The sequence below is a fragment of the Phaseolus vulgaris genome, chromosome 7 (genome assembly GCF_000499845.2).
Source record: "Phaseolus vulgaris cultivar G19833 chromosome 7, P. vulgaris v2.0, whole genome shotgun sequence".
NCBI lineage: Eukaryota > Viridiplantae > Streptophyta > Magnoliopsida > Fabales > Fabaceae > Phaseolus > Phaseolus vulgaris.
Genome location: NC_023753.2, coordinates 12,699,699 through 12,713,000, shown reverse-complemented (window position 1 = coordinate 12,713,000; position 13,302 = coordinate 12,699,699).

Genomic DNA, 13,302 nt, shown 5'->3' with positions numbered 1-13,302 from the left:
AGGGACTCAAGGGAGAAAGTCAATAGGTTGACTACTTTGGGCGTCGCCACAAGTGGGCGTCGCCAGAGTTAGGCGTCGCCAGGTATGGGCGACACCATGTCGAGGCGCCGTTGATGTCACCCCCCGATACCCACGGGTAGGGAAGACCGTGGAGGGGGCGACATAGTCAGAGGTCACGGTACGGGCGAAGAGGCTTCGGGCCCCGGTACCTCAGAGCAGTAATAAAGAGAAGAGAAAGGTGGCTTCAAGGCCATAGTCCCAGTACCAGTAGGGGTTAACCTGACTCGTGAAGTACCCATGCCACCTCTGGGGAATCCCTGGGACAGATACGACCTAGGAGAGCGCCACGCCCGGGGGTGAACCATGTGCATGGTACGAGAGGAAGGCAGATACACTCCCAGGGCGAGTGACTAGAAATTGGGCGCATGAGTTGGCACCCAGGTAGTCACCCCTCGTGCCAGATGCACTCTGGGGAAGGAAGACTTACACGTTGGAGTTTCCCTAAGTTGGGTTACAGCGTTGTAAGGCCTTCCACGTGGAATCGCGGTTAAGTCAAAAGGACACGTGGCAGTAAGCACTAAAACATCAAGGTATATAAGCTTCTCTGAGAGCTTAGTAAGGTACGTTTTATCAGTTGCACATTTTACTCAGTTTACGCACGAGTGGTTAGAGAGAGCAAAGTTAGTTACGATTCCGTTACGGAGGTTTTGATGTTTCTTGCTTTGTTGACTTGATCATCAGAGTGCAAACGGCCGCAAGGGCGCCCTTTACTCACTTCATTTCAGGTACTCACGACGGCGTAAGGCAGAGCTCTGAGTTGAAGACGAAGGATTCCTTGATCGCAAGTTAAAGCCACGCACGAAGACTTTCTCAGTCAACCGGCAGGAACATTTGGCGCCCACCGTGGGGCCGATTTAAAACATCAGCTTCCACCGCAAGTGCTAGAGGTTTTTCAGTCGCAGTTTTCGATATCAGGTTTCAAGAATCGCCCAAGATCCACAGTTCATCATGAAGTTCAGTTCAATTCACCATTTGTTCGTGTTTGTGTGAGGTTTGTTGGTGATACGTTGTTGCTCGTGGTTTCCAACGATTGTTTTCTGTTTGAATTCAATTTTCGTCGGTTGTTCGTCAGTCCAGTTCGAATTCCCATCGTTTTCTTCATCTTCTTGAAGTTTCAACCGTTCGTTCTTTAGTTTCACCAAGTTTTCACCGTTCGTTTGCAAATCTCGCTCAATTCCACCGGAGAGTTTGTCAAGAACCACCGTAGCAGTTCGAAGATTTTGAAGAAACCGCTGAAGATGAGGACCACCAGGCAAAGTTTGACTCGCGCTGAGAGTGGAGACATGACCATGCAACAGGTCATGGATATGATGCAGGGATTGCAGGAGGCAATGGCGGTATCGAAGGTTGAACAAGAGCGAATGCAAGCGGATCTCGCAGCGTCTCAGGCGAGAAATGAAGAGTTATGTCGCGCGAATGAGGAGTTGCGCCGCGGGTTGCGCAACAACTCAGGGCTACGCGATGCTGATGAGCGCGAGTGTTTCACTCCACCAAGGGAGTTCTCTACGCCATTCTCGCAGTCAATCTTGGAGGCGGTGATCCCTAACACGTTCGTAGGTCCTATGGTGACCTTCACTGGGATGGAAGATCCCGAAGCACATCTCACTGCGTTCGACACGCAGATGATGCTGGTAGACGGCTCCGACGCCGTAAGATGCAAGCTCTTCATGAGAACTCTGATTGGCATGGCCATGGACTGGTTCATCAGCCTTCCAGATGGCCATATCACATCTTTCGCACAGCTTTCCCAGCTATTCAGGGAGTAGTACTTGGCGAATAGGGCTCCACCACCAGTTTCGTACGACTTGATTGACGTGAAGCAATATCAAGGCGAGACCTTGAAGGAATATATCAATCGCTTCGGAGCCCAGGTGGTGAAGGTTGGCACCACGGAGGAGCCCATGATCGTTTACGCGTTCAGAAAGGTGGTGTGCCCTGGCCCTTTCTGCGAGTCAATCATCCGCAATCGTCCCCGAACTTTTGTTGAGATAAGGCGACGCGCTGTGGAACACATCGCCACTGAGGGCGAGGTGTGTGAGAAGCGCACAAGTGTTGCACCCGCACGCCCGAGAGCGCAGTCGCGTGCACAACCCGTTAGGGTCAACGAGGCCACGACGGGAAGGAAGAATCAGGAGAGGAGACGCCCATACGAGGCGAGGAGGCCCCAAGCTAGGGTCGAGCAGAGGGAAACCGGCCGGCGAGGAAAGGAAATAGGACGATAAGGCACAATTTTGTGGTGGAACTTAAAGATCTTAATGCTGTGCTAAACATAGCTGACAGGCTGAGGCCACCGGTGAAGACAGATAAAGTGTTGGGACCTCACAAAGACTCGTGGTGCGAGTTCCACGAGGCATTTGGGCACCACATCAACAACTGCTTGGCGCTGGGCCATCAGTTAGATTGATGTGAATGTAACTACATGAATACATGATTCTTTGACATTCTTAGGAGCAACTTGAGCTGGTCATAGTGGCACTTTACTTAGAATTGGATCAATGTTCTAATTCAAGAACTCACCAAGACTTTGCACCAACCAAAACTCATATGGAAGTCCATATATTGTCAAATGGAATCAAACAACAAGAAAGGAAGAACACAAATTGAAAACTGGACAGAATTGAAAAGCTAAGCTACTGCACCAAACAGAATCAAGGAAACAATGCTGGAAACACAAAATTAAACGGTAGAAAATGAAGTAAAACTCTAGGAATCAAAAACTACCGAATGGAAAATTGAAGAAAAAGGAAGAAGAACACTTATAGGAAGATGCTTGCTGGATTTTGAGAATTGGAAGAAGCCATTCACGCCACTTGGAACCTTGAACCAAGATAAGTGATGGAGTGCCGCCACTTGAAGCTCACAATTGCTCACAAGATAAGGCAAAGGAAGAAGAAGACTTAAGACTCACAATTTCTCTCCAAATTTGAGTATAGTCTCTCTACTATAAAATTCCAATCTGAAAAATACAAAGAGAAGCACCTTATTTATAGCCTATGAGGTGCTGAAAATGCAAGCTAAATGAAACACAAATGCTGATGAAATTCGGCGCCAACTAGACAATGAAGGAAGTGTGACTTTCCTTCCTAGTTTGGTACCTCCTAATCTCCTATCTACACTCCCCCCTAACCTCCCTTACTACTTACACCTATTTATTACATCCGCACCCCTATTCTATAAAAGAAATAAGAAGAGCCATCTTATTATACTCTTCTCCCAAAGCTCTTGCCATGCTCCTAGTAATTCATTGGGCTTGGGCCCCTTGTCGGGCTTGGGCCCCTTGTTGGGCTTGGTCTTCATGGGCTTGAGCATCCTCTACTTGGTTTCCATCATAGATGAACCGATGAAGAATGGTTTTCTGAAAGATTACCTGGTCGGGTCAACTACAGCCGCGGCCTTGGCGGTGCCAGAGGAAGATCAGGCGCACGAAATGCCAATTCACGGAGAAGTACACACCATTTTTGGTGGCTTCTCAGGAGGGGGGCCCACTGCCTCTCAGCGCAAGAGGTATGTGAGGTCAGTGAATTCAGTCGCTGGAGAGGGTTCGGACAACCCGTGGGAGACAGACTTGGTATTCACGAAAGCTGATCTACGTGATGTCGTCCCACATGACAATGACCCCGTGGTCATTTCGGTTGTCACAGCTGGGAGAAAGGTGCATAGAGTTCTCATCGACCAGGGCAGTTCTGCAGATGTCATGTTTTGGTCGACCTTCAACAAGCTGCAGTTGTCCCCTGACCTGCTGAGGGCCTACACTGGATGCTTGTATGGGTTTGCAGGGGACCAAGTGGAGGTACGTGGCTACTTGGAGCTAAGGACGACGTTTACGGATGGAACGACGTCTTGAACAGAGAGCATTCGGTACTTGGTAGTTAAAGCCAATTCAGCTTACAATATTCTGTTGGGTAGGCCAGTGCTGAATAGGCTAAGAGCAGTGGCCTCCACGCGCCACATGAAGATGAAGCTGCCAGACCTTAGTGGTAGGGTGATCGTGATCAAATCTGATCAAGAAGAGGCCCGAAAATGCTATGAAAATAGCTTAAAAACGAAGAGGGGTGTGGTCATGATGATGGAACGCCCGCCCGTTTCAGATACGCCAATGGAGGTAGAGCCCTTGGAAGAGGCGACGCCCGCGGAGTCAACGTCTGTCGAGGCCTCACACGCGAAGGCGACGCCTAGGGAAGACGCGCACTTAGAAGAAACACGTGGGGTGGCCTCGCCCATGGAAGAAGTATCCGAGGGGGCCTCCCCCATGGAAGAAGCGTCAGAGGAGGCCACGCCTGAAGCACCTGATGGGACGACGCCCGTAAGAGAAGGTAACATAAGCGAGTCTTGTGCAGAAAGCGTGCGAGACAGGCGACCCCAACCGGTAGACAACGTGGTGGAAAGGCGGATTGGTGGCAAGGTATTCAAGTTGGGACGTTTGCTGAGCCAGGAGGAGCAGTATGAAGTGGCGGTAGTGATTTCACGCCACCTAGATGCATTCGCATGGTCCGCCTCGGACATGCCAGGCATCGGCCCAGACTTCCTATGCTACCACCTCACCATGGATCCCAAGGTTCACCCTGTGCGACAGAGGAGGAGGAAGTTCAACGAGGAGAGGCGCCTCGTCGTGCAAGAGGAGACGCAGAAATTGCGAAGTGCTGGGCACATCAGGGAGATCCAATACCCTGAGTGGCTGTCCAATGTCGTTTTGGTGAAGAAAGCGAATGGGAAATGGAGAATGTGCGTCGATTTCACATATCTGAATAAGGCGTGCCCTAAAGACTCGTACCCCTTACCTAGCATTGACGCGTTGGTGGATAGCGCTTCAGGGTGCAAGATGTTGAGCTTCTTAGATGCATTCTCGGGGTACAATCAGATAAAGATGCACCCAAAGGATGAGAGCAAAACGACGTTCATAACAGAGACATGCAACTACTGCTATAAGGTGATGCCGTTTGGGCTGAAGAACGCGGGCGCCACCTACCAGAGGCTAATGGATAAGGTCCTTGCACCCATGTTGGGAAGGAACGTGCAGGCCTATGTAGATGACATGGTGGTGAGCTCGCAGGAGAGGGGTCGGCACACAGCGGATCTGGAAGAGCTGTTTGCCACCATATCAAAGTACCGCCTCAAGCTGAACCCCGAGAAGTGCGTCTTCGGGGTTGAGGCGGGTAAGTTTTTGGGCTTTATGCTCATGGAGAGGGGAATAGAGGCGAACCTTGATAAGTGTGCAGCTATCATTGCCATGAGGAGTCCAACCTCAGTGAAAGAAGTGCAGCAACTTACTGGGTGGATGACAACTTTGTCAAGGTTCGTGTCTGCTGGAGGTGAGAAGGGTCACCCCTACTTTCAGTGCCTCAAGATGAACAACCGCTTTGCGTGGACAGGTGAGTGCAAAGCAGCATTCCTCAAGCTAAAGGAGTACTTGGCGACACCTCCGGTGCTGTGCAAGCCACGGCCAGGCGTCCCCCTTCGCTTGTACTTCGCTGTGACTGAGTGGGCTATCAGCTCTGTGCTGGTCCAAGAGCAAGAGCAAGTACAGAGGCCCATCTACTTCGTGAGCAAAGCTTTGCAAGGCCCAGAGACGAGATACCAGTCGTTGGAGAAGGCGGCGTTGGCAGTAGTGTTCTCGGCCAGGAGGCTCCGCCACTACTTCCACAGCTTCACAGTGGTGGTGATGACGGACCTCCCCATTCAGAAGGTACTACAAAAGCCAGATGTCGCTGGGAGAATGGTTCGCTGGGCAGTGGAGCTGTCAGAGTTTGATATTCAGTACGAGCCCAGAGGATCCATCAAAGGGCAGGTCTATGCAGATTTTGTTGCATAATTATCACCGGGAGGCGTCCCCCAGGAAATGGAGTTGGGGACTCAGTGGATGCTGTCGGTAGATAGGTCCTCAAACCAACAGGGGAGTGGTGCGGGAATAGTCTTGGAGGGGCCCAATTAGGTGTTGATCGAGCAAGCCCTGCGTTTCGCCTTCGAGGCAAGTAATAATCAGGCTGAGTACGAGGCGCTGATTGTTGGAATGCTCTTAGCCAAGGAGATGGGCGCACAAAGTCTCTTGGCAAAGAGTGATTCCCAGTTGGTCACAGGGCAGGTAACCGGGGAGTACCAAGCAAAGGATCCACAAATGGCTGCGTACCTGAAGTGTTGAAGGGAGCCTTTGTTGCTTTTGAGCTGGTGCATGTCCGAAGGGAGCAGAATGCCAGAGTTGACCTGCTTACCAAGCTGGCAGCTCTGGAAAGGGGGGAAGGCAGAGGACAGTCATCCAAGAGACGCTCAAAATGCCGCAAAAGTTTGTGGCAAACAATAGGGTGGATGTTCTTCACATCAGCACGACAAGGGGGAAGTCGAGGAGTCATCGGTCGTTAATTCAAGATACGGCGAGGGCACCCCGTGTCAGCGCCTTTGTGGCCTCGCCCGAAGAAGAGAAGTGTGCGCAAGTATATACTTTGGTAGAAGGGGACACGTGGATGACGCCTTATAGGCGATACATAGCTGATGGGATTCTCCCAGCGGAGCCTGGGGAAGGCAAAAGGATAAAGAGAAACTCCACAAGGTACGTCCTCCTTGATGGAGTGCTTTTTAGGCACGGATTTACGCATCCTATTATGACATGTGTGAGCGGCAACAAGTGTACGAGGATCATGTCAAAGCTTCACGAGGGGATTTGTGGAAGCCATGTAGGGGGAAGATCACTAGCTTCCAAGGTGATTCGCGCAAGATTTTATTGGCCATTGGTGAGAGAAGACTGTGTGAGATACGCCCAGCGATGCAAGCAGTGTCAGATGCATGCTGATTGGCGCAAGGCACCTCTAGAAGAGTTGAGGTCGATTTATAGCCGGTGGCCCTTCCACACATGGGGAATCGATATTCTGGGGCCTTTCCCTTTGGCGATAAGGCAAATGAAGTACTTGATAGTCGTCATCGAGTACTTCACGAAGTGGATAGAGGCAGAACCAGTGGCACAGATCACTGCACATAAGGTACGACATTTCGTATGGAAGAATATTGTATGTCGCTTCGGTGTGCCAAGGCGTCTCATTTCGGACAATGGCGCTCAGTTTGCCAGCCTGCAAATGAGCAAGTTATGCGCAGAAGTAGGAATCAAGCAGGTGTTCGCGTCTGTCGAGCACCCCCAGACGAACGGACAGGTGGAGTCCGCAAATAGAATTTTGTTGAGGGGGTTGAAGCGAAGACTTGAGAAGGCTAAAGGGGCGTGGGCAGAAGAGGTACCAAGGATTGTGTGGGCTTACCACACCACACCTCAATCTTCCACCATGGAGACGCCGTTCAGCCTAGTGTATGGGTCAGACGCCATGATCCCGGTAGAGATTCACAAAAGCTCGCCCCATTTTCAAAGTTTTGTAGCAGAGGAGTCCAACGAAGAAAGAAGGGTGAATCTAGACCTATTGGACGAGGCCAGAGAAGAGGCGAGGATAAAGGCTGAAGCCGTGAAAATAATAGTAGAGTATCAGTACAGCTCTACGGTAAAGTCGCGACAATTCCAAGTGGCTGACCTGGTTATGCGGAAGGCTCATCCCTACGAGTTGGAGAACAAGTTGTCTCCCAAGTGCACCAGACCCTTCAGAGTAACCGAAGCCAAGGGGAATGACTCGTACAAGCTTGAGACTCTGGAAGGAAGTCCCATCCCACGCAGCTGGAACGCAGCCAATTTAAAGTTTTATTTCAGCTGAAAACATTATGTAGTATACAGTTTAAAAGGGGACACTCTTTTTCCCTTTCGAGGGTTTTTTAATGAGGTCACCCAAGTAAAAAAGAAGTTCAAAAGAATACTTTGTCTCATTCCCCTTTACCATTTTTCTTGTAATGTAAGGAAATGTTGGGGGGAAGGGCCGCCGCTTTGGGCGTCGCCAAGTGCAGGCGACACCAGGTGTGGGCGTGGACACCGAGCGCGCAAACCAGCTTGGACGCGTCGCCACCCCAAAGGAAGTGGCGGGAACACACTCTCCGGGCGTGGGCGACACGTTAGGAAGGTACGTATAGTAAAATTTAAAAATTCGGGCGTTTAGTCCCTAGGCAGGGGTTAACGGACTCCTTCGGGACGCCCCCTCCCCGAGTGAGAACGGCTAGCCCCGGTGTCCGACATTTAGACACCTCACAAGGAAGTGGCGAGGGGCGTTTCCTTCGAGTGTGGGCGTCGGGCAGTAAGAAAGTTTGGAGCAGTGTAGGGCCAGGTGACTTGGTGCAGAGGCACGTCATGTAGGAGAAGTGTCATCCTTAGGAAAACCTTCTCCATGGGCGTAATCACCAAAGTCCCTGGTCATCTTGGTGTTTAGACACACTGGGGACGATACGACACTGCTCTCAACATGTCTCTCCTCGGGCGTGGGCACCAAGAACACTGATCGCCTTGGTGTTTTTAGACACTCCGAGGATGAAACGGCGTTGCCTTCGGGCAGGCCTCTCCTCGGGCGTGGGCACCAAGTGCGCAGAGACAAGGACTAAGTTGCCTTGGTGTTTAGACACCCCGTGGACGATACGACGCTGTTGTAGTAGGCCTCTCCACGGGCGTGGGCACCAAAGCGTGACTTTGACCCAAGTGTTTAGACACGCTGAGGACGATACGACCTCGCGTTCAGTGGGTCTCTCCTCGAGCATGGACACACAGTGCAGGTAAGATAAGTCATCCTCGCCCTCGAGCAATGTCGAGGCCACAGAAGAAGAGATAAAGTCCTCCCTCGCCCTTGAGCGACGTCGAGGCCATAGAAGAGATAAGACCAGTAACGCCTTTGGCAGTAAGCACCTTAGGGCTCAAGAAAGGTAAGTAAAAGAGCAAGTTGAAGATTTTTATGAGTCAAAAGGGCGAGAGAAATTCGAAGAGCGAGAAGAAGAAGCATAGAGAACGCAAGTTATCAAAAGTAGTAAGAGCAGAAAGGAAAACGCAAGAGCATGAAGCCAAAAGATCAATTATATTCAAAAGTGTGTAGCAGAAAATGTTCACAACAAATTACAAAGTTAAAACAGCTATATATATATATACATGAAGTGTTCATCAAGGTTACAGAACAAGGCTAGTCCTCAGGAGCCGTCAAGGGGACAATCTTGCCATCAACAACTTCACTCAAGGGGTTGCACTCTTAAATATTGATCCCAGGGTTTGCACAAGCTGCTTGGACCAAGGCCTCGGCAAACCAATCGGCGAACCCCGTCGCGGCTTCTTGCACTAGCCTTTCCTCTGCTGCCTTGAAGTTCTCGGCTTGAGAGGTAATCTCTTGGTCTTTGGCCGCCAAAGCAGCAACCAGCTCCTGAACTTTGGCCTGTAGAGTTGTGTTTTCGGCAGTTAGCAAGTCGCAGTCATTGGTTTTTCCTCAAGGGTTGCCTCAGCTTTTCCCAGTTTCTGCTCCCGGTCAACGCAGTGGGCTTCAAGCTTCTTCTGTTATATCTTAGAAGTCTCCACCTTGCCTTCAAGCTCCACAGCTTTAACGCGGAGAGGCACGATCTAGTTAAGAAGCTCAGCATGGGCTTGCCCCGCCTCATGCAGTCGTTTGTTGGTCTCCTCTTTGGACTTCTGTACCACCTTCAGAGAGACCTTGTAGGCCTCCTCTTGGCGTTCCCAGCGTTTTTTCTCCTCTTCTAGGGAGGCACATTTCTTCTCGAGGGCATGAATGGCAGAGGCCTCGATAGCCTTGGCTTTGGCTTGGTCGCGCCAGATGTTCGCACAAGCAATGAAGGCACCCATGTAATAGTTCATTCCTTCCTTCTTGGGCCCTTCAGCTTGGCTGGTTGGAGACAGCTTATCCAGGTAGCCCCTCAGAGTTTCTTGGATTGGTAGAGGAAGCTCTGGTGCAGGTGCAGGTTGAGCAAGTTCAGACTCAACCCCGCCCTCCAAGGCCATTGGTTGTGGAGGTGAGGTGGCACTTGGAGGGTGCTCCCTGAGAGACTCAGCCCCATGTGAAGAGGAAGACGTGGAGGTAGCAACCTGAGGGGCAGCGCGGGTAGTCCTCCTTCTTTTGAAGACTTGCGCTTCAGCAGAATCTTCCTCGTCCTCTGAAGGAACCACCACCATCCCTTTGCCTTTGTCAAGGGGGGCTGGAGCAGCAGCGAATGCGGCCAGGGCAAGAGGCATGGCCACTATGGGAGGTGGCGAGTGTGGGGGTTGAGTGGGAGATGGTAGAGTTTGGGGAGTGGTTGTCGGAGGTGGACTTTGGGGGCGAAGGGTGGTGGAGGTAGGGGCGTTTTCAGAGGTTGGAGGTATGGAAACCCCACCCCCTTTCGATGAAGCAGACTTCATGGCTTGGGCAAGTCTCCATGTCCTTTGCTTGTCCATTTTTGAATTTGCATCAAGAGGGCAAATATTGTTAGAGTAAAGCACAAGCTAAATTACGGCATGAGAAAGAAGATAAATCATGCACAAAGCAAAAACAAGCAGAAACAGAGAATAGATGGTTAGAAGGGGTGACTCTCGTACTTATGTAATTAGCAAGGGCTTCAGCGTCGTACTCACAACCTATCAGAATGGAGGTGTCGAAGACCCCCACGCTGGCCAGGATTTGGAAAACCTCCCGATCAGACGAGGGCAGCTCATCAAGGGACTTGGGCTTGGTTAGCTTGACCTTCTTCACCCAATACAAGGGGAAGCCGTCAAGAGCAGTGCGGTCGTAATCAGAACAGCACACTCTGAAGAATTTGCCCCTCCATCCCTTAAAGGATTGCTGGAACAGAGTTAGGAGGACCCGTCCAGATATGCTGCTAAAGCTGACCCGGAGGCTTTTTCCTTGCTTCTTCACTTCGAAGAAGTGAAGGAAGATGTCGACGGAGGGGGCTTGTACGAAGTAGCCACACAAGATGCCGAATGCCTTGACGAAAGCCCAGCTGTTGGGGTGTAGCTGGGCTAGGGCGACGTTGATCTCTGTGAGCAGTTCCCTTTCGAACCCCGAAAAGGGCAAGCGCATCCCAATGCGCTTGGAGACTGCTTGGTAAAAGAAGAAGAATGGGACCCCATTGTTGGACCTCTCATCCCCACACACAGGCTCGCCTGGGGTACAGGGAAGCACAGATATGTCCTTGTCATGCCTCCTCGCAAAGGCGCGATGCTGGTAGACGCTTGGTCCGTCGATATGATCCCTCCAATCCTTCATGGAGGTTAGGCGTGAGCACTCATCGAGCAGCTCATTGGAGGCCCAGGGGTAAAGGGATTTGTAGTTGACCCTTGGGGGAGGAGGATGGAGGATTGGCCGTCATTTTAGTACACGCCATTAAGGAAAGCTGAAGAATGAAGAAGGAAAAAGGTTTAGGAAATAGGGGTTAAGGCGAAAAGGGGAAAGAAACCCTACGAGAGACCCTACCCACGCGAGAAATGGAGAGGAGGTGAAACAGAGAAATGAAGAAGAAGAGTGCAAATGCGAAAGAAATAAACAGACCCAGGCAGTTATATCGGTACAAAAGTTAAAAGGAAGAGCCATCGGAGGAGAAAAATCATACCTTTGAGTATCTGGTTTGGTGGAGATTGGAAGTGCGAAGAAGAGAGAAAAGATTGCAGACAAAGCTTGAGAAGGTGAACAGTGAATAGAATGTGAAAGGTGATGAAACAGTAACTGGGAGCGCGCGTTTTTGAAAGATATAACGTAAACTTGAGGAGCGCGAGAGGCGTTCAGTTGTGACCGTGCGATTGGGCCACGTGTCAAGAGATTAAACCGTAACTTAAAGTGTCACATCCTCAACGCAGAGAATGTCATGTCAGCTGTGCAAGAGAATGTCACGTCATCCAAAAATGCCACGTGGATGGTAAGGCGAGGCCTTAGTCTTTTTGCTGAAAGCAAATGTCAACTCAAGACTGGGGGGCTTGTGTACCGTCCCGTCCCCGAGCGTTGACCAAAGTCAAAGTCAAAGTCAAACACGTGGTGGGACCCGCCAAGGGACTCAAAGGAGAAAGTCAATAGGTTGACCACTTTGGCGTCGCCAGAGTTAGGCGTCGCCAGGTATGGGCGACACCATGTCGAGGTGCCGTTGATGTCACCCCCCGATACCCACGGGTAGGGAAGACCGTGGAGGGGGCGACATAGTCAGAGGTCACGGTACGGGCGAAGAGGCTTCGGGCCCCGGTACCTCAGAGCAGTAATAAAGAGAAGAGAAAGGTGGCTTTAAGGCCATAGTCCCAGTACCAGTAGGGGGTAACCTGACTCGTGAAGTACCCACGTCACCTCTGGGAATCCCTGGGACAGATATGACCTAGGAGAGGGCCACGCCCGGGGGTGAACCATGTGCATGGTACGAGGGGAAGGCAGATACACTCCCAGGGCGAGTGACTAGAAGTTGGGCGCATGAGTTGGCACCCAGGTAGTCACCCCTCGCGCCAGATGCACTCTGGGGAAGGAAGACTTATACGTTGGAGTTTCCCTAAGTTGGGTTACAGCGTTGTAAGGCCTTCCACATGGAATCGCGGTTAAGTCAGAAGGACACGTGGCAGTAAGCACTGAAACATCAAGGTATATAAGCTTCTCTGAGAGCTTAGTAAGGTACGTTTTATCAGTTGCACATTTTACTCAGTTTATGCACGAGTGGTTAGAGAGAGAGCAAAGTTAGTTACGATTTCGTTACGGTGCTCCGATACGGAGGTTTTGATGTTTCTTGTTTTGCTGACTTGATCGTTGGAGTGCAAACGGTCGCGAGGGCGCCCTTTGCTCACTTCATTTCAGGTACTCACAACGGCGTAAGGCGGAACTCTGAGTTGAAGACGAAGGAGTCCTTGATTGCAAGTTAAAGCCACGCACGAAGACTTTCTCAGTCAACCGGCAGGAACAAAATCCTATACTCCTATTCATGTTTTATTTTTAAAACTATTCTAAAGATTTTACAAAGAGATATTAATTGGGCTTGGGTCTCATCTTTTGAAAAGACTAATAAGAAGAACTTTAAATGCTTTGGGCTTTGTCCATTTCTTCTATTGATGAAGTCTTTATTTATTTGTTGAGATGACCCTTCAAGTATAGCATCCTTGGTCATCTTCATGTATTTTTGGTTCACATCATGCCCTTCAAGTTGGAGAAAATTCGACCATGAATTTAGTACTCCTGCATAAGACAAAGTCAAATTGCAATTAGATAAGAGAACGTAAGAAGAGATAGGCAAACTTGACTTAGCATTTTGAAACGTTGGGAGTTCAGAAAAAGATGTCCTATAAACAGACCATGTCGGAAAAGATTGTTTGGAAATGATGAGATTCTTTGGAAAAAAAACCCCTCTTAAAAGATGAAAACCATTAGGAGGTATGTAAAAAACATCCTTAACATTCTTTAT